Below are 20,817 nucleotides of genomic sequence, written 5' to 3' on the forward strand. Positions count from 1 at the left end.
GTCGATGCGGTCGCTCATTGCTTGTTGTTCTTGATGAAAAGCTCGTTGTGTGTCAAATAGGTGGATCTTGGTGACGTAGTTGTTCGCGTCATCGTCTTGATCTAGGAAGAGTGAGTTGGTATAAGAACTTGGCCTATCTATCATTTCAAGTAAATATGTGAGTGTGAGAAAGAGAAGAACTTATACCCAATGTACCTTGACTGATGTTGAAGATGGATCAATGATCACTCAAATGTGTAACAAGGAAATAGCACAATTGGTACCAATTCTTGTTGGTTCTCACACCAACACAGGTAAAAGCTTTGGAGCTCGGTTAGGACGGTGGCACAAAATTGGATGCAATTGTTAGTCAGCCTCAATAATGTTGGAAAAGATTCACAAATTTGGAAATGCAACAAGTAGACCAATAGCAAGATATGGTACACGGAAACACACATGCAAATAGATAAGTGGGGTCGTGCAACCAAGGGATGAGCCAAAATGTGGAATCAACGAAAATGCTCTTGTTTCACAACACTAGAGAGATGCTAGCACGATTGCACAATAGGCAGATACGAAACTTGTGCACAACCTACTAAGCAAAAATGCAACATCTTAATGTTGTATGATGCTATGGTTCTTGCTTAAAAGCTCTTTGTTTATCTTTCCTTTTTGCTTAAAAGCTTGGTTGGCTCTTTCTGCTTTGAGCTCTTTTCTCATGCAAAACTTCACGTACCAAGATAGCAATTGTGTATGCTATGACAACCTTGTGACACAAGAGATGATACCAAGATATGCACCACGATGATATGGTATGTATGCTATAGGAAGTGTGATCACTAATGTGCACAAGTAACGTTGCCGCAATACTCAAAGGCTAGTCTCGATGGGTAAGTTACGCAAAATGGGCTACGGGGTTATCAATGCAATGGCAAGAATGTACAATGATGATATACCACGATACCGAGATGATATAGAGGTTACCGGTGATGTTGGTTGTTGTAAGCAAGACCAGTTGATGTCAATGACGAATATGAGCGGCGGGTCGATGTCGAACCGTTCCTAGTTAGCCGAAACACCCTAGGAAATGATGAACCGAAACTCAAATCTCAAAACCAAATGTGTCAAAATTGTGTCAGAGTGCGAAGCGAGTAAGCAATGGTGGTTGCGGAAAGTGACTTTTGATTTTGGAGCGCGTATGCAGAAGTGGGAATGGGTTGCGTATCCGGAAGTGTAGGTGGAAAGGTGATGGTGGCCGAACTAAAAAAATTCAGTTTCGTCAGGGATCGTCGGACGTCCAGTGGTGGTCGGACGACCGACACTCATCGGACGTCCGGAGACGGTCGGACGTCCGGTGTCTGGGTGATGTCGGGCACGGGATGCACTCGAGTTTTCAAGGTGGAGATGAAAAAATTTGTCAAATTGGAGCGATTTTGTTGATGGAAATGGTGGGGATGATGGGGAAAAGCTAGATCCACTCATGGCAAGGCAAATCCATGGATCAAATCCAACAAAACTTCATCACACCAACAAATCACAAAAAAAATTGGGGCTATTGTTCATGGGGATTTTCGGAATTTAGGACGAAAACAACAAAATCAAGCTAGAAAACAAAGGGTCAGGGCTCCAAATTCATGATCAACATGGCTCATGATACCAAGATGATGTAGGATAGAACCCTAGATGCCTGATCTTTCACGAATTGGAGGGGACCCTACGAAGAACATGAAGAACACGAGGAGAAAAGCACGAGAGAGATCACTCAACCAACAAGTTTCAGTCACACATATGCTAGATCCTCGAAACACAAAGAGATAAAAGATCCAAATTCAATAAGGGACAATACAAGAGGTAACTAGTTCATCTCCATGAGGAGGCCTTGAGGGTCATCCCATGAATGGGGTCTTGAATCCAAGGTGGATCTTCTCGGTAGAGGCCACGGTCTCTCTCGGTGGAGTAAATCCGTATGGATGAGCAAAGCTCTATCTCAGGTATGAGCTAAACCAATGCTAACCCTAGAAAGAGGGAGGACGAGGTCTATTTATAGTCTAGAGTCACGAAAGGGTAAGTGGGCTCTGTCCCAACACGCGGGCGACATACGGGTGTCGGACTTCCGACCATCACCGGTCGTCCGGAGGTTCGCGGGGGATTGGACGTCCGGCCAGGGTCGGTCGTCCGATGTTTTGGCTCTGTTGGGGCTTGGTCGGTCGTCCGGTCGGGGTCAAATGTTCGAGGCATCAGCCGTCCGGAGGCTTCCATACTTCCGATGTTTTGGCTCGGGTGTGGTGGCGTCGGCCGTTCGGTGGTGCTCGGTTGTCCGAGCGCTGGGACGTGTCAGTCGTCCGGTCGGCGTCGGACGTCTAGCCGTTGGAGCGTCTTCTGGCTGGGACTTGGTCAGCTGGCTGATGCTCCAGGCGTCAGTCGTCCGGTCGGGGTCGGTCGTCCGACGGCTAGCGACTTCCGGGATGCTTTTCTTCTTGTTCCTTGTACTTGGTGTCCTCGCCGTCTTGTCCGTGGGGTGTAGCAGCTCCATGGCCTTCCTCCAAGTACCTGATCATGCATAGGGTCTTCGCTTGAGGTAGTAGCCATGTCTCGTGTGTAGAAAGTGGAAGTTCGGAGAGGAGCAAGGTCACCTTATCTTTGATAGCTTTTGCTTGAGCTCTCGTCATTGGTCCAAGTGGTGTCGTGGGAGACGTAGGTAGGTTCATGGGGATGACCTCGGGATGCTCCGCATCAATACATAGTGATGTATGTGGCCAATGAGTACTCCAGCGCGTGGTGGATACTTATACTTCGTAACCTTCATTGGTGATTTAAGTAGATATGGATATATTTACTTGATGAAACATAGGTCTGAAACATTTGAAAAGTTCAAGGAATTTCAGAACTAAGTTGAGAATCATCGTGGAAAGAAGATTAAATTTCTACGATCAGATCGTGAAGGAGAATATATGAGTCATGTGTTTACAAACATCTAAGTGATTGTGGAATTGTCTCACAACTTACTCCTCCAGGAACTCCATAGAGAAACGGAGTATCTGAAAGCATAACCAAACTTTGTTGGACATGGTAAGGTCAATGATGTCATTTACCGATCCGCCTTTACCATTTTGGGGATATGCACTTGAAACAACAACATATACACTAAACAGAGCACCGTCTAAGTCTGTGGAGATGACACCATATGAGTTATGGAATGGGAAGAAACCCAATTTGTCGCAACTCAAGATTTGGGGTTGCGAGACTTATGTAAAATGTTTACAGCCAAATAATCTCAACCCCAAAGCAGACAAGTGTTACTTTGTAGGTTATCCCAAAGAAGCAATTGGATATTCCTTCCACCAAAAGTCTGAAGACAAAGTGTTTGTCGCTAAGAATGGACATTTTCTTGAGAAGGAGTTTCTCGCTAATGAAATAAGTGGGAGGACAATTTAGATCGATGAGATTATTGAATCTCCAGAAGTGAGGACTAATGAAACATAATCTGATCTAGAAGTTGTCCACGCAACTGAACCGGAAATTACTACACTAGTTGTAGAAACTCCAATTAAGATTATAACTGAACCACGTAGGTTAGGAAGAGTTATCGAACCTCCTGAATGGTTTCACAATGAAATATTCATTTGAGAGGAAGATGAACCTGCTTACTACAAGGAAGCGATGGCGGCGCCCAGCTCAAAAGAATGGCTCAAAGCTATGCAATCCGGATGGAGTCCATGTACGAAAATCAAGTTTGGAACTTGGTTGATCCTCCAGAGGGTGTAAAACCCATACAATGTAAATGGATCTTCAAGAGAAAAACAGATGCAGATGGTAATCCCGCCATCTACAAAGCAAGGCTAGTTGCGAAAGAGTTTTTGCAAGTCAAGGGAGTTGATTATGACAAAACTTTTTCTCCAATAGCACTACCGAAGTCTGTGTAGATTATGATGGCTATAGCTGCATATTTTGATTACGAGATGTGGCAGATGGATGTCAAAACTGCTTTCCTAAATGAAAATCTGAAAGATGATGTATACATGATACAACCAGAAGGTTTCGTCAGTCCAAAGAATGCCGAAAAGGTATGCAAGCTTCAAAGGTCAATATATGGTTTGAAGCAAGCATCAAGGAGTTGGAATCAACATTTTGATGAAGTGGTAAAAGAGTTTGACTTCATTAAAAATGATGAAGAAGCTTGTGTATACAAGAAGTTTAGTGGGAGATCTATAGCATTTTCTGATATTATATGTAGATGATATATTATTAATTGGGAATGATACAAAGTATCTTGGCACAATAAAAGACTATTTGAAGAGTTTGTTTTCAATGAAAGACTTAGGTGAAGCTGCATATATATTGGGCATAAAGATCTATAGAGATAGATCAAGATGTCTAATAGCACTAAGTCAGGGCACGTATATTGACAAGGTTTTAAAGAGGTTTGAAATGGAGAATGCTAAGAAAGGTTTTCTTCCAATGTCATGCGACATAACACTTAGCAGAAATCAATGTCCCAAGACAGTTGATGAGCGAGTGCAAATGATTGGAGTACCATATGCCTCTGTTATTGGCTCCATCATGAATTCAAAATTTGAAAATGCGGGGATAGTCATATGCATTGTGCATGGTTCACTTAAATAAAACTTAAAAATAGAGTGAATAACCAAGATTACTTGCCGATACTCTAATAAAAAAGAAATCTATTCAAGGATAAGATCCATTTAGTTCTCTTCGCATTCCTTTGTGAAAGAGTAGAATGAGAAAGGTAATGAATCTTAAACCCATTGATAAAAGGAAAAAATATAGGATAAATAATAATAATATAGTATAGTTAGGGAATAATAGAGGATTTGGAGATAGAGGGACTTGAACCCTCACAACTTATAAAGTCAACGAATTTTCCTTTTACTAGAAATTTCATTGTTGTCAGTATTGACATGTAGAATGCAGCGGGGGGGGGGGGGGGGGGTAGTCCTATGATATGTACAAGACCAGATGTTTCTTATGCGCTAAGTGTTAGTAGTAGATACCAAAGTGATATAGGAGTGGCTCACTGGATAACGATTAATAATATTCTTAAGTACCTTAGGAGAACAAAGGACACGCTCCTTGTTTATGGAGGGCATGAGGAACTCGTTGTAAATGGTTACATGGATGCTAGCTTCATGACTGGTATAGATGACTATAAATCTCAATCAGATTATGTTTTCACACTTAATGGTGGTGCAGTTGTTTGGATGAGTTTCAAACAAAATGCTGTTGAGGATTCTATGATAGAAGCATAGTATATTGCAGCTTCAGAAGCTTCAAAGGAGGCGTTCTGGATCAAGAAGTTTCTTGAAGAAATTGGTGTTGTCCCAAGTGTGATGAATCCAATGCCTCTATATTGTGATAATAGTGGAGTCATTGCTCAAGCAAAGGAACCAAGATCACACCTGAAGACCAGACACATTGAACACAAGTATCACATCGTCCGACAATATGTTAAGAAGGGCTATGTGAAGATTCTCAAGATTCACATGGATTTGAATGTGTCAGACCCGATGACAAAGGCCTTACCATGAGCAAAACATGAGCAACACCAGATAGCAATAGGTGTTAAAGAGACTGTAAACTAGACTATTAACTCTAGTGCAAGTGGGAGACTGTTGGAAATATGCCCTAGAGGCAATAATATTTATATTATTATATTTCCATACTCATAATTAAAAAGTTTATATTCTATGCTATAACTGCTATGATCGTGAAATACGCGATTCAGTGAAAAACTCATATACACGTGTGGAATGATAAAGGGTTAAATAAAAGGTTCCTAGTCTTGCCAATGAGACTAGCTCAAGTGTTGTTGGTGATCACGTTTTCCGTATCTTAGGATATCGTTAAGTGTAGCGATAGTCCTAAAACAACATTGAGATTATGAAGTTAGAAGAATGGTCATATTGAATCGAACAAATCTTATTTGTTATGAATAGAGTTAATATCATTGTCGTCAATTATAATAACACGAAGTGTTAACATGTGACTTTGATCCTTAGACCATGAGAGTATCGTAGTCACTTCTTACCGTACGGTGGGCTTTGGGGTTGCTCAAACGTCACCTATAAGATAGTGCTTATAAGGACAAGTTACGAGTTCATCGAAAAGTTTGACAATGGACTAGATAGCTTGAGAGTGAGATTTTCTCCCCCAATGATGGAGAGATATTCTTAGTGCCCTCTCGGTGTGATGGCATCAATCATCGTCTGGCCAGACACATGTGACTTCGTCACAGGGATGCCAGAACACAATAACGAGAAAGAAAATAAACAAACCGGTAACGAGGATTTCGGTATAATGAGCACGGTGATGACTTGGGAGGATACCGATGCATCCCGGGTTTTTGAAGTGTCGCAAAGAAAAGGGAACATCACATGATAACCAAAGTTCATTTAAATATCATTTGTGTGCTCATAGGGATCGATATGGACGTCTACGGTCCCGCTATCGGTCATTAAAGGAACAATTTCATTCATGTCTATGAGTTACCGAACCTACGCGGTCACAAGCTTAAGGCAATCACGATATGCCAAGTGTTAGTAGGAAACATGTCATGAGAATGTATTTGTGAACTATTTCATGAATATGTGGAATAGTTCTGGGAGGGTTGAATCCTACTAGGGAAGGAGTCCACCTCCTCCCCAAGGCTGGCGCACCAAGGAGGGGCTTTCCCTCCTTGGTGGCTGCCTTCTCCCTCCCCTCCAACCTATATTTAAGACACACAAGTTTTGCAGCCTCCTCTAGTTCTTCTAATTCTAGTTCTACTTGGTCCTAGTGGACTAATTAGAGCTAGGATAATCCTCTTGTCCTCATAATTAGAAGCCCCTTGTGGTTTTAATCTCCCCCATCTAATTCTCCGACGAAGATTAGCTCTGGACGACGAAGCGCTGCCGGATCGTGAAGGTTGCACGCTTGCAACCAAGTAGAGAGGTCGTGCTTTCGGTCTTTGGTTTGAGGGACTGTTTGTGGGTACAAGGGATCATCCATTGATGGTTCGAGGGACTCCAAGTACGATCTACACCGAGACTTTCTTCTTCTGCTGCAACTCGATGGCGGTAAAGATCATGATCCCAACCCGTTATGCATCTTCATATTGATCTTGGGTGTATGTAGGCGCGAATTTTTTGTTTTCTATTACGTTTCCCAACAAACCCATGTCTGCTTCGCACTCGACAACAGATACACTTTGTGTGTTTTCTATTGCGAGAGGGTTGTCATGGAGTTTAGGTGTCCTAGTTCGTGTGGGGTTGTTTTCAAGCCGTTCAGTGATATTTCTCGGCAGCTAGCTTAGTGGTTTTGTTTTCTGCCTTTGGTGTTTTTCGCTGTGATTTGTGTTTCCGGTTATCACATGATCTGCTTTATTAGAGAGCTTCCTCACTACCATGTATCGTTCGATCATGTACTTTATTTAATACTTTATATATAAAAAGTTCGGTGAGATCATGTTTCATGGTATCCGAAAAGGCTTTGTTGCTCTTCCAAACAAAATGAAAATCAATGACACGAACTAAGCTTGTGAGTTCCAGTTCAAAACAACACGCTATATAGTCCACTGCCTTTTTGGTTAGAGCCCAAGGACCGACACCAATTGCTTATATCTAGCAGTTATGATGTTTATTGTGTCGTCATTTTGTTGAAAGCATTGCTTGAATTTGAGCGGATTTGTTTTGCAGGGCAAACCCCATGATCCGGCCTTGAATGATTGAGCGTTGTTTTTTTCTTGGAAAAACTTTTGATCTATTAATTTTCAATCATTCCAGTACAACGGACACCAGAAATAGCCAAAATCATATCCAGATCCGTAGACCACCTAGCAACGACTACAAGCACAGAAGCGAGCCAAAGGTGTGCCGTCATCATCTCCCCTCCCTCACTGGAGCCTGGCAAAACTTATTGTAGTACACAGTCGGAAAGTCGTCATGCTAAGGCTACATAGGACCAGCGCAATAGAATAACAACGAGGGTTGTTTTCTTTATGAAGGCATTTTGTTGGAAACTTTTTCTCGGTGTAATGGTGATTTCAAGTGGTTGATAGGGATATGGTTGTTTATGTAGACTGTTGATCATTGTTTTGACCGCTTTGGTTTTATTTGACTTTGCTAATTGTCATGGATGTATGCAAATGCCGGAATGTGCTCATTGTGTTTGTATCTGTTTGATGCTCTATTTATAACTAATAAAATTCGCCCTTTATGGAAAAAAAAATCTACTACCTGTACATCAGACCCATGTTCTCCTTAGAGCATCTCCAACAGCCGCCCAACGCATGGCGCGCTAAAAACAAGTTTGTGGCACGCCCATCGTCAGGTTTGGCACGGCGCGCAACGCTGGCTCCAGCAGCCGCGCTAAACTGTAGCGCGCGTAGCTCCAGCAGGCGCACTAAAATGCAGCGCGCACGCTCTCGCACAAACATTTTTTTCGATGCATACATATTTTGTTGATAGATAAAAAAAGATACATAGTTCCATAGCATAGATAATACAAAGATATTTTACATAGATAGAGGTGCAACTAGAACCTACTCCCAGTCGTCCTCATCATCATCATCATCATCCCCGGTGGTGTTGTCCGAGGTATTGAGCCACATGTCATCCCAACAGTCATCGTTGGAGGAGAAGGTCGACGTCCCGCTGGGCGCTGGAAGCTGCGAGGAAGCGGCGAGAAATCGGTGGATGCGGCGAGGAGGCGGAAAAATGGGCCTGTGGCAGTGTGATGGAGCGCGTGGCGAGCGCCGCATTTTATAGGCGCGCGCGTGAAGCGACGCCAAATTTACCGCGCGAGCTGCCGCTTTCTCCCGCGCGCTAGTTCCCGCCTCCGCTGGAGCGCGCGAAAACTTGCCGCGCGCCAAATGGGCTTTTTACCGCGCGTGTGTCTTTTGGCGCTGCCGTTGGAGATGCTCTTAACAAGGTTCAGAAGCGAGAAATCTTTGTGTTCATTAGTTAATTAGAGTTTTAACCTTGTTCTTAGGATATGTATGATTCACATATTCACACTCTGAGGAGCTAAATTAGGCAAGTTTGACAATTTGTAACCATTGTTTGGTCAGTGTCATAGACAATATCCGTATACGCCCTCTGTTATATTCCCTGATGTGAAGCATTTCCGGCCGCGGGCCACGTACTGCGAAGAGTGAAATGAAAATGTCCGATGGGTTGCAGCCCGCGCAGACAGCAGCATGCATGCTCGATCAATTCTCGAGCCAGCGGAGAGACAAGCACTGAGGCAGGGCGAAGTGAAAGCTGTTTAGTACTCTAGTTAGCTTGTTACTGATGATTGCATGCGTCTGATGCCAACTTTACACCGCCACCGGTACACCGGAAATAGGCAGGTTTGTCATGAATGGTCTTGGGCTCGTGGCCCATCTTGAAGCACCGACCATCCGTGACTTTTGTGAGTGCAGACCGGATCCAAAACCTGCAGCTTTGGCCCACTCGCTCGTCTACGGATGAGGACGGATGGATGGACGACGGCTAACTGCGAAGGGTGATGATGAGGCTGAAGCAAGGAATTAAAGCCCGGCATCGATCTCTCAGCGGCGGCAGCATTGTCGTGGCAATTGCACTGCGGCAGCAGACAGGCGCAGACACCGCTTGTCTCTTGATTCAGTCCTAGCTACCACTAGTAGGAGTACTGGTTTTGTAGGTAAAGATAGCTGTGCGTGTGTGTTTGCGCCGTACGTGCTTCGCGCGCGTGTCCGCCTCGCCATGATTCGTCGCGCGCACCGCAGAGAAAGGAGGCGGACGGAAAAGAGGCTCCCGGCCGGCGTTGGGCTCTTTCCCGGCGTCCGCGCGCGCGAGCAGCTGCACGCGGCTACGGCGTGTGTAGAGACGGGACACCGCTTTGTCGTCGTTGTTTCTGTTCGATGTGATTCCCCACCACCAGCATTGACCTCGGATCCCGATGGAACTCCTGCTATCCAGGCCAGGCCATCTAGTCAGGGGTGCGTAGGGAGATGCGGAAGGGGAATGATGTGGGGTGAGACTGGCCATAGTGGGGTAAGAGAACACCTTGACATAACAAGAGAGCCGGCCCGATGGCTCCCCCTCTTCCCTCCTCTCCTCCCTCCTCTCCTCCTTTCCCTTCCTCTCCTTCCTCGCCTCCGCTCCGGCCTCCTTCTCCGACCGCCCCTGCTCCCCTCCCTTTGTCGCCTCCGCCTCTTCCCCTCGCCACTCCTGATCTCTCGCTCCCTGGCCCTCCTCTCAGCTCGCGTGCTTCTGGATCTGGCGCTCGGAATCGCTTCTGGGCCCTGTCGTCGGATGAGCTGGATGGGGATTCCGATCTGGAGGTCGGCTCTCCCCTTCCCCTTCGGGTCCCTTCTCCGGTGGCCCCGCGGGCGGCGGTGTCGTCGGTGGCGGGCAAGGTGCGGAAATTTGCTCCGGGCGGCCGGGTCCGTCCGGTGGCCGTCGTCGGTGAGGATGGTTCGGGTTGGATCCAGGTGAGGCGCGGTCGGCGTCGGAAGCGCTCGGGGTCGATCCCCTCGCCGGGCTGTGCGGGTCTTGTTGTTCCCTCCTCTCGGGCAGTGGTCCCTGCTTGCTCTCCATGCTCTCCGGCGGCTCCGTCGTTGGTGGTTTCGGTGGCGCCGGTGGCGGTGGCGGCGCCGGCGGGCGCCATCCCTCCGCTCCTTTCCCCAGATTCGTTTCCTGCGAGTTCGGCGTGTGGGCCTCCCGTTCCGTTTCTGGCTGGCCTAACTGGGCCCTCGATTCTGATTGGGCCGCCTGAGCTGGCGTCCTTTTCGGATTTCCCCCCCTCTCATTTTTGGGCCCTGGACCTCGCGTGTCTAGTGTTCGTTCCTCTGCTTCGACCGGCCCGGCCCGTCTTCCCTCCCCTCCTGGCCTGGCTAGCTCCGGGTACTTATGGGTCCGAAAGGGTTCGGCCCCCCATTTCTAGGGTTTCCTGCCTCTCATTCTGACCTGCGCCGCTTCCGTTTTCGCATCGCCACCTACCGCAGATCCCCTCCCCCTCCTCCCCTCTCTCTTCCTTTTGCGGCGGTGGTTGCCATGGATCGCTCCCGCGGATCTTCGAGCGAAGCGGTGTCGGGCTTGAAGCGGCGGCGGGAGGATGCGGGCGACGGGGCGGACGGCCTGGAGCTCGAGGCGTCCCTTCGCTCCAAGCTTGAAGCCGAGCAGGCGGCTCGGCTTCAAGCGGCCCGCGTTCGTGAGGCCTGGGCGGCGGGGTCCGAGCGGCTCCAGGGCGGCGAGCGTGCTGTGGCGGCGGCGCCGGCTGCGGCGGGCTCTGGATCTGAGGCCCCCGGATCGGGCGGATCTGGGGCCGATCCTTGGGAGGCTACGGCGGCTGCTGCTGGCGCTGGCTCCGTGGCCCGTCCTCCTCCTCCCCCCTCGCGTGGACCCGCGGCCCTGGCTCGTGGCGGCGGGCGCGGCCCCGGCCAGTCTTCTGGGTTCGGGGGGCGCTCGCTGGGCTGCGGGGTGGGGGTTCTGGCACGCTCGGGCGTCGGCCTCCGGCGTCCGGCCCCGGCTCGTCCTCTGGCGCCTTGGGCGACGGGATTCTCCCTCCTCCCCCTCCTCCACCTGCCCGTCCTTCTCCTCTGGCTCTCCAACCTCCAAACCCTAACCTCACGTGCTTCGCCTGCCACCAACCTGGCCACTTCCAATCTCGATGTTTCAACCCCCCGTTCTGCCTGATCTGTAGAGAGGACGGCCACTTGACTGTGAATTGCCAGAACCGCCGCAAATCTGCCTCCTTTAAGTTATTTGGCCAAGGTCTTCCTGGCTGCTCCTTCCCCGCGCTTGACAGTGACATTCCTCCGGTTGCAGTGGCCCCTGCGCTCTCTAATGCCGCGATCATGTCGATCAAAGACCATAAAATCTCCACCCAAACCCTCTTGGACGAGCTCAAACTGTGGGAGATGATGGTTGGGACTGGCAGATCCGACAACTGTCTGACTTTGACTTTGCGGTGGTCTTCCCCTCTAAGAGCAGCCTCAAAATGATATCTTCTTGCACCAGTTTCACCCTCCCCCTTAATCAGTTGGTAGTCTCGGTGAAGGCGGCCACAAATGGCGCTAAACCTATCCCTCCACTCTCTGAGATCTGGGTCCTGGTGGATGATGTCCCTCCCACGCTCCGCTCGTCTGAGTTCGTCATGGCCTTCGGTGCTCTCATTGGCAAACCGATCTTGGTTGACCAAGACTCCCTCTCTGTTCTTGGACCGGTTCGCCTCAAGATTTGGGCTGTGGATCCCCTCTGCGTTCATGGTTGTGTCGATGTTTTCCCTGCTGCGGATGGCTTCAGACTCCGGGTTCGGGTGGAAGGCGCCGCCACTACCCAATCCCCTCCCCCGCCTGCTCCTCCGTCTTCCAACATCCTTGGGCCGAGGATGGCAATGCTGGCAACATGAGTGAGGGTTCGCTGCCGCGCTTCACGACCTCAGAATGGGAAGGAATGGGCTCCGCTAGCCGTGACCTGTTCAAAGACAGTGCCCCAAAGGCCAAGGATGGAGGGAAGGATCAGATGGACGTTGATGTTGATATTCAGGCTCCTGCTCAGGAAGCCCCGATTGCTCCTCCTCCTGCTGGTACTCCTGTGTTGGGGGTGTGCTCCAACCTGCCGGTCCGGCCGGGATCTCCGTCGCTCTCGAGGATTGAAGATCTTCCTGCCTCCCCACGCCGCGCTGCTTCGGGCTCTCTTCCCAAGCGCAAGTCTTCGGTCCGCAAGTTCTTTGCTCGCAGCCGAGCCTCTTTTGGGACCAAGCTGTCGGCTGCGGGCCTGTGCCACCGCCTCGAGGGTGATTTGGGCGCTGTGGCAGGCCAGGCGTCTCCGGTGGAGGCTCGCGCTTCCCCGATCCGCTCTCCCTCCTCTACGGCATGCAAAAGTGGTCGGATCAGCGACAGTGGGATGCGGGTGGTGGACATAGCGGCTAGGCGTGCTGCGGCTCGTGATCTCCCTGCTTCAAGTACAACTCCCCCCCCCCGCCGCCTCTTTGGTTCATGATTCTTCCTCGCCCATTAGGCTTGTCCTGCCTTCTTATTCGGACGATCATTTGACTAAGGTCCTTGCCGACTCTGGCATATCTCTTGATCATAATTTTGGGTCCCCTTCTTCTATGGTTGCTCTAATTAGGGCCAATGAGGTGGCCCAGGCGGCTCTGGCCAAGGCTAAAGAGGCCGCTGCTGCTCCTCCTGCCCCCTCAGTTGTGGCTGATGGGGCTCCAGAGGAGGGGGGTGCGCCTAGTGTGGATGGCCCTTTGCCTTCTGTGAGGAAGGGTGTTTCTAAGCGTGTTAAAGCCTGCTTGGCTCCATGCAGGTCAAGTCTGCGCATTAAAAATCTATCTTTCAAATGAAAGCCCTCTTCTAGAATATTAGAGGTTTTGGCGCTAGGGGGCGCCGGGACCAAATTAAAGACATTGTCAGGGGTGAAAATATTGATTTGATTGGCTTAGTTGAGACCTTCAAACCCTCCTTCTCTCCCCACGAGCTCTCTTCTGTTGCGGGTGCCGATCGTTTTGACTGGAATTTTCTTCCCTCTTCTGGCCACTCGGGTGGCATTTTGGTAGGTTCGAAGTGCGATGGTTTTGATTTTGTGACTTTCGATCATGGCATCTTCTGGGCCAGCTCTATGATCTTTCACCGTCAGCTCAACGTGCTTTGGGAATTCATGGTTGTTTACGGCCCGGCGGATCACTCCCTTTCCAATATTTTCCTGGACGAAATCTTGAACAAAGTTGAGGCTTGCACCCTTCCTCTAGTGATTGGAGAGGATTTTAATTTGCTTTGCTCCCCCTCGGATAAGAGTAATAACATCTTCTCTTGGTCGTTGGCCGATGCTTTTAACGAGTTCATCAGCTCCTCCACCCTTCGTGAGATCCCTAGGGTGGGCTCACGATTCACTTGGACCAACCATCAAGTCTCTCCTATCTGCTCCGTCCTGGACCGTGTTCTTGTCTGTCCTAATTGGGATTCGCTCTTCCCGTTAGCCACGCTTAAGTCTAGGGCGATTGTGGGCTCAGATCATGCCCCCCTAATCCTTGATGTTGGGATCCGATCCATCTCCTCCCCCTAGGTTTCAATTTGACGCGTCTTGGCTCCTTATTGATGGTTTTTGCGACCTCCTCAGCTCTAAAATTAGCGACTTCCTTTCGGTTTCTCACCGCTCCTTCAGGCCCTTGGATGATTGGCATAAGTGCTCGGCCTTGCTGCGTAAATTTCTTCGTGGCCGGTCCCGTAACTACTCGGCCCAAGAGCATAGAGATAAGGTGGCTCTCATGGCCCAGATCGAGGCCCTTGACTCTAGGGCTGACGCGTCTGGCCTTTCTGATGCTGACTGGACCCTTCGCTTTTCCCTTGAACGATCCTTGGTGCAGACTCATCACCTTAACGAAGTGTACTGGCGCCAGAGGGGCTCGATTAACTGGATGCTTAAGGGCGACTCTCCCACTGCCTACTTTTTTGCTATTGCTAATGGGAGGCAGCGTAGCTGCCTTATTGATAGCCTGATTATCGATGGGGTGCGCTCATCTGACCAAGACGCCATCCTAAATCATGTTGTATCCTTCTTCTCCTCTCTCCTTTCTGCCAAACCTGACCAGGGATTCAGGCTAGCTTCTAATTTCTGGGACCAGGGGGTCTTGGTGTCGTCGGAAGAAAATTCGGACTTGATGATCCCTTATTCTGACGAGGAGATCCTCTCCTCGATCTCCAACTCGAATCCTAACTCTGCCTCGGGACCGGACGGCTTTTCCATCCCTTTCTTTAAAAGATTCTGGCCTTCGCTCAAAGAGCTCATTTGCGTGATCATTCAGGGTTACTGTCTGGGAACAGTAGATATTTCCAGGCTTAATTGTGCGATCATCTGCCTGATTCCTAAAGTTAAGGGTGCAGACCTCATTTCGCAATTTAGACCTATTGCGCTGATCAATAACTTTGCCAAATTCCCTGCCAAATGCTTGGCTACTCGCCTGACCCCGGTGGCTCATCGAACCCTCTCCCCTACCCAATCAGCGTTCGTCAAGGGCCATTTTATCCTGGATGGGGTCCTATGCCTGCATGAAATCATCCACGGTATCCAGAGATCAGGGACAAAGGCTGTTATTTTAAAATTGGATTTCGAGAAAGCTTATGACTCGGTTATTTGGGGCTTCCTTAAGCAAGTCCTATTGGCTAAAGGCTTCGATGGTGGGGTGGTTCACCGCATTATGCAGTTGGTCATGGGGGGCCACACTGCCATTAACGTCAATGGGAATGTTAGCAACTTCTTTAAGAACTCCCGTGGCCTCAGGCAAGGTGATCCGGCCTCGCCCATTCTCTTTAACTTTGTGGCGGATGCTCTTTCTAACATTCTCTCCAGAGCCGCGGAGGCCAGCCACATCTCTCCTGTAAGATCTCACCTCATTCCGGAGGGCATCACTCACCTCCAATACGCAGATGATATAGTTATTCTAGTGGAACTAAATGAGCACTTCATTGCCCATCTCAAATTTCTGCTCCTCTGCTTCGAAGCTCTCTCGGGTCTTAAGATCAACTTCTCCAAACGTGAAGCTATTGTCACTGGGGTGCCGGACTCCGAGGCCTTGTGGGTGGACCGCCTCCTGAATTGCTCTCTTGGCTCGTTTCCTTTAAAGTACCTGGCTTTACCTATCTCATCTGGCAAACTCCTTGCTAAAGATTTTGCTCCAGCAGTGGCAAAGGTGGGTAATCGGGTTATGCCCTGGAGGGGTAGATAACACTCAGGCGGGTAAAGTTGCCTCGATTAATGCGTGCCTTTCTTCTCTACCAATGTTCCTGATGGGTTTCTATCTCCTTTCCATGGGAACCCATGTTGGCTTTGATAATCACAGGGGTTCCTTCTATTGGAATGCGGCTGATAACAAGCGCAAATATCGTTTGGTCAAATGGGACCTTATTTGTAAGCCAAAAATTCTTGGGGGGCTGGGCATTATTAACACTCTCGTTATGAACAAATGTTTGATCATCAAATGGTGGTGGAAGATCATGACCATCCCCCAGGAGAAGCCCCTCTGGTTCTCCATTCTCAAAGCAAAGTACTTCCCCTCTTCTAGCCCTATGTTTGCCCGAGCCTCGGGGGCGTCTCAATTCTGGAGAGACCTGGTTAAACTCAGGCGGTCTTCCAAGGCCTCGTCAAATTTGTTGTCCATAATGGGAGGTCCACTAGGTTTTGGCTTGATTGGTGGTGTGGCTCTTCGCCGTTGGCTAGTTCCTTTCATGTTCTCTTTTCTTACTGCCAGGACCCTAAGATCTCAATCTCTGAGCTCGCGTTCAATAATTGGGACTTGCAGCTGCACCGCTCCCTCTCTCCTGCAGAGTTGGAAGACTGGCAGCGTCTTGTTGCTCTCTTCCCTTCACTCTTGGAGGAGGAAGACTCGGTTGTTTGGCCCCACTCCTCCTCTGCTCGTTTCTCGGTGAAATCCCTGTATGGTAAGCTAATTGTTGGATCCCCATCTCCAAATTCAACTGGATCTGAAGGGCTCGTATTCCTCCTAAGGTTAAGGTTTTTCTCTGGCAAGCCTCTCGTGGTCGTTTGCCGACGGGGGATCAAATCCGAAAGCGTAATGGTCTAGGCTCTGATAGATGCGCTCTGTGTGGTATGAGAGAAGATACACCTCATGTCTTTTTTAATCGTGTGTTGGCTAATCTGTTTTGGTGTTGTATTAGATCCTGGTTGCATGTCTCTTGGGCTCCGACCTCCTTCTCTGAGTTGCTCGTCCTGGTTAATTCTTTGGTTGGGGCCCAGAAAAGAATGTTTTTGGTGGGCCTCGCTGCAATGTGTTGGGTCCTCTGGACGACAAGGAATAAATTTACCATCGAACATGTTTTCCCTGCTAAGCCAGCTGATTGCTTATTTAAAACTTGTGTATTCCTGCAGCAGTGGAGATCATTGACTAAGGAGGGGGACAGGGACACCTTCGATGCCATGTTGGCCAAGATCCGCACCTCTGCTATCTCCATCTCACTAGTTCAAGTAGGCACTTAGTCGTTGGTGGGCGGCCTGCGTCTTAGATCTTTCCGGCCTGCGTGCCGTGTACTGGCCTGGGAGCCATGTACTTAGACTTCTCTGGTTCTGCTTGGTTGATACTTTTCCTGTCCTGTGCCATTCTCTGGGTCTGTTATACTCTACCTGGTGGCTTTATTTATAAAGTCGGGCCTCGGCCTTTTATCTAAAAAAATAGTGGGGTAAGAGCATGGTTAATAGTATGTTGGAGGAGCGGTTGCTTGGGCTTTCTGCCTATCCAGCTGTTGGGTTACCCTGGTCGGTCCTCTCCATGGCTACCTAGTTGTTTGACGTTGCCAGGTAGGAACACCATGGACCACCTCGTCCGGCAGCAGTTGCCCTCGCACCGTGTGCTTGCCTCATCTATTGGTGGGACGCTTGTGCAGTCTTTCTGACCACTCTTTGCGGCTGCCTGGATTTTCGGCATTGCCGAGTAAGATTTTCGGATGCTAGGGTTGTCTATTTATTGGAGCGGGTCCTGTTGGTGCACTCGACTGTTATACGTTGTTGGGACTAGCTCATTGGTGGAGTCCATTTGTTTTTACCAGGCGCTTTGGATTTGATGGAGGAACGCCTTCAGATCGTCCCGTGAACAGGCTTGTTATGGTCGTATGATTGTTGAAAGCCGTTGTTATTTTTGGTTAGGTAGCAGGATGTTTCCATTCTTTCCTTGGATCATGTATTCTTTAGCGCCTTCATGGACATGTGTGTGTGTGTGTGCGCGCGCGCGCGTGTGTTGGAAACGTGCATGTGTGTTAGGTGGTCGGTTCTAATGGTTGAGGCCATTTGTCATGGAGAGTGTGGTCGTGTGGCCGGTTCCCATGGCTAAGGGCATTTGCCGTTAGGGGGTGATGTGGTCTAGTTGAAGTCGGTAGGTAAAGTATAGTTTGCTTCCTGTGGGATCGAAAGGGTGGTCGAGGGGGGGTGAATAGACACTAGCAAGGCTCAATTAACAATTTTAAGATTTCACAGATTTTAGGCAGATTTTGGCACAAGCAGATAACAATAAGAACACCCTACAAATGCATTTCTAATGTATGGGCAACGGAAAGTAAAGAACATTCACATGCAAGAAAGTAAGAGAGTGGAATTAGGAGAATAGCAAACAAATATTGACACAGAATATTTTTTATCCATGGCGTCGTTAGGTCGTGCTATCATACGTCCAGGTTGGTGGAGGCTTCAACTCAAGGATCTATGATCACGAGGATAACGGTTGCATGCTTCCATGGAGTGCTTCACCCATGAAGGATCCACGAAGAAGCAACCTTGTCTATTCCATCATGGCTTACGTCCACAAAGAATTAGGCTCACTCGGGGTAGTTCTACATGAAGTAGACGATATTCTTGCTCTTACAAACTTCCCGGTTTCTCCACACGATTTGGAGACTCCCAAGCACACGTAATTAATCTAGGAGGCACTATCCCCCAAAAGGTAATAGATGGGGTTGTTGATGAAGAACTCCTTGATCTTGTGCTTCAAAATATAGTCACCTCAACCCTTATAGATTTTGGCTTTGGTGTAGGAGAGGATTTGGGTGGAAATCGATTGACGTGGCTACAGATCAAAATTCTATGGTCGAAGTGGAATCAACTTTGATCTCAACACAAGGATGTGAAGCTCTCTCTCAGAAAAATGGATATGTGAAGTGTATGCTTCGCTCTGGTTGCTCTCTGAGTGTTGGGGTATATATAGGCAGCACCTAAAATCCAATCGTTACACACCTTTATGAACTACTCGAAACCGGGTGAAACCACTCGATGAGACTAACTAGCACAAAAGGTTTAATTTTTTGACTTTTCGGTGAGACCGGAGGAAACCTTTCGGTAGACCGAGCTGTGCTGACCTAGGCACTTTCAACACTAAACCGATCAGAAGTTTTGATTGAATTTTAGTTGGCAACAGAAGATTGACAAGTGCACTTTGGTGGGATCGAAGGCCAACTCGGTGAGGCCGAGATTCTAGGGTTTAGGCAGCAACTATGTCATGAGTATCTTGGTGAATCTAGGTGAATGTATATCGGTGGGACCGAGATTGAATTTAGGTTTTTGACATAGTGGAATATGGGAAAATGTTTGAGGCTTTTAGAGCAATATCTCTGAGCACTTGGGCAGTGAGACCGTTATCATAACCTCATCTTCTTTGAATAATATTGCTTTTCCTACGGACTTCATATTATCTTGGATCACTTAAATATAAAATGAAGAGTCTTGAGGCTTGGCAAACACTTGTCTTCAACATCTTGAGGGGTTCTAATTCACATCCCAAAGGTTTGCCTATGTTGAACTGATCCTGAAAGTACTCAAAGAAAACATTAGTCCAACACCATGTGTGTTGATATGAATTACCAAAACGACCAAGAGAGTGGATGTGCTTTCACTTCCTTTCTTCATTATGTGGTCGGTGGCTGGAAGGTGGAGTGCTCGAGCTTTGGCATCTATAGATCAGAGTCGACTCTGCTATATTCCTCCCGACCTTATGCCTTAAGGGATGCACGAGTGCACCCTATGTGCAGTGTCTACCATTCTTCCAACCGTCTTCTGTCGGAGATGGAGCCCGAGTGGTGGCGGGCAGGTCACCCCAAGTGGTTCTCCCCAGTAGTGATAAACTCGCAGCTATGTAGAGATTATTCTTGGACCCCATTGTAATCTTCTATCTCATTTTAAGGTCCTTTTTACGGAAGTCAAGGATTGCTCTTTTTTACGTCCTCTTTTGAGTTTTATATTACCACTACTTGATCATTAATGAGAAGCCCCGTGTCACCCTACTCGACTTAAAGAAAGATAAACTTGATGATCATCCAGACCAAAAAATGACGCCGGTGTTTGATGCGAACACCTCCCAAATCGAATGAAAATGTTCGCCAATGGGGTTCTATCGATCGAATGAGTCCCACCATGACAAACCTTCACCTACTATGACCCCCAAGCTGGCCCATAGATAGAACACGGAAAAAGGGATAGGCCTAGTTAACTTCTTATTGCAAAAAGGTTACAATCGGGAAAAATGAATATTTACTGACAAAGAAAAGGCAAAGAATATAAATTTACTAAATTGCCATGCTATACTTTGAGAAAATGTCGATGCTCTCATTTAAATATTTACCATGATACTTTCAATAAAATGTGCCATATTATCTTATAGAAAATTCAGAAACCTTGATTTATAAAGCAAAAACATGAATGGACTAAGGGTAATTTAGCAAAAGAATGTTTGTGTAGATTCAATGAAAAGAACCTAAAACTATAAATAAAATAGTCTATTTAAACATGGCAGACTAATGAAAAAAGTTGGTTCCCCTAAAATCATGACAAATTTGTAACAAAAAGAAATATGTACTGTTCACACGTTCTTGCATTGCAAAAATGGTTTGTATTTGTGTGAAGACAGAATTTGCCATGTCAATAAATTTAATAGATGGTAAGTTAAAAAAAATTGCCATGGCATGTCAATAAATTTGCCATGTTCCGAAAACGAAAGAAAATAGTTGTTGAACTAGAAAAATTGCCATGTTCTAATTAATAAAATTGTCATGGTCCAAATAATAAAATTACCATGATACCTACAAGCAAAATTGTCTATCAGTAAAAAAATTGCAATGTCTAATTAATAAAATTGCCATAGTCCAAATAATGAGATTACTATGCTACCTACAAAACTTACCGTGAGATAATTAATAAAATTTTCATGGTCTACATAATATAATTTCCATGCTGCCGTAAACAACCATTTTTGGAAATTTTTGACATGATCCTTAAACTGTATTTTCCATGGTGCACAAAAAAGACTACGATGATCTATAAACTGAATTTCAATGATACACAGACTAAATGTTCCATGGTGTCAGAGAAAAGAATT

The sequence above is a fragment of the Triticum aestivum genome, chromosome 5B, assembly GCF_018294505.1.
Source record: "Triticum aestivum cultivar Chinese Spring chromosome 5B, IWGSC CS RefSeq v2.1, whole genome shotgun sequence".
Lineage (NCBI taxonomy): Eukaryota > Viridiplantae > Streptophyta > Magnoliopsida > Poales > Poaceae > Triticum > Triticum aestivum.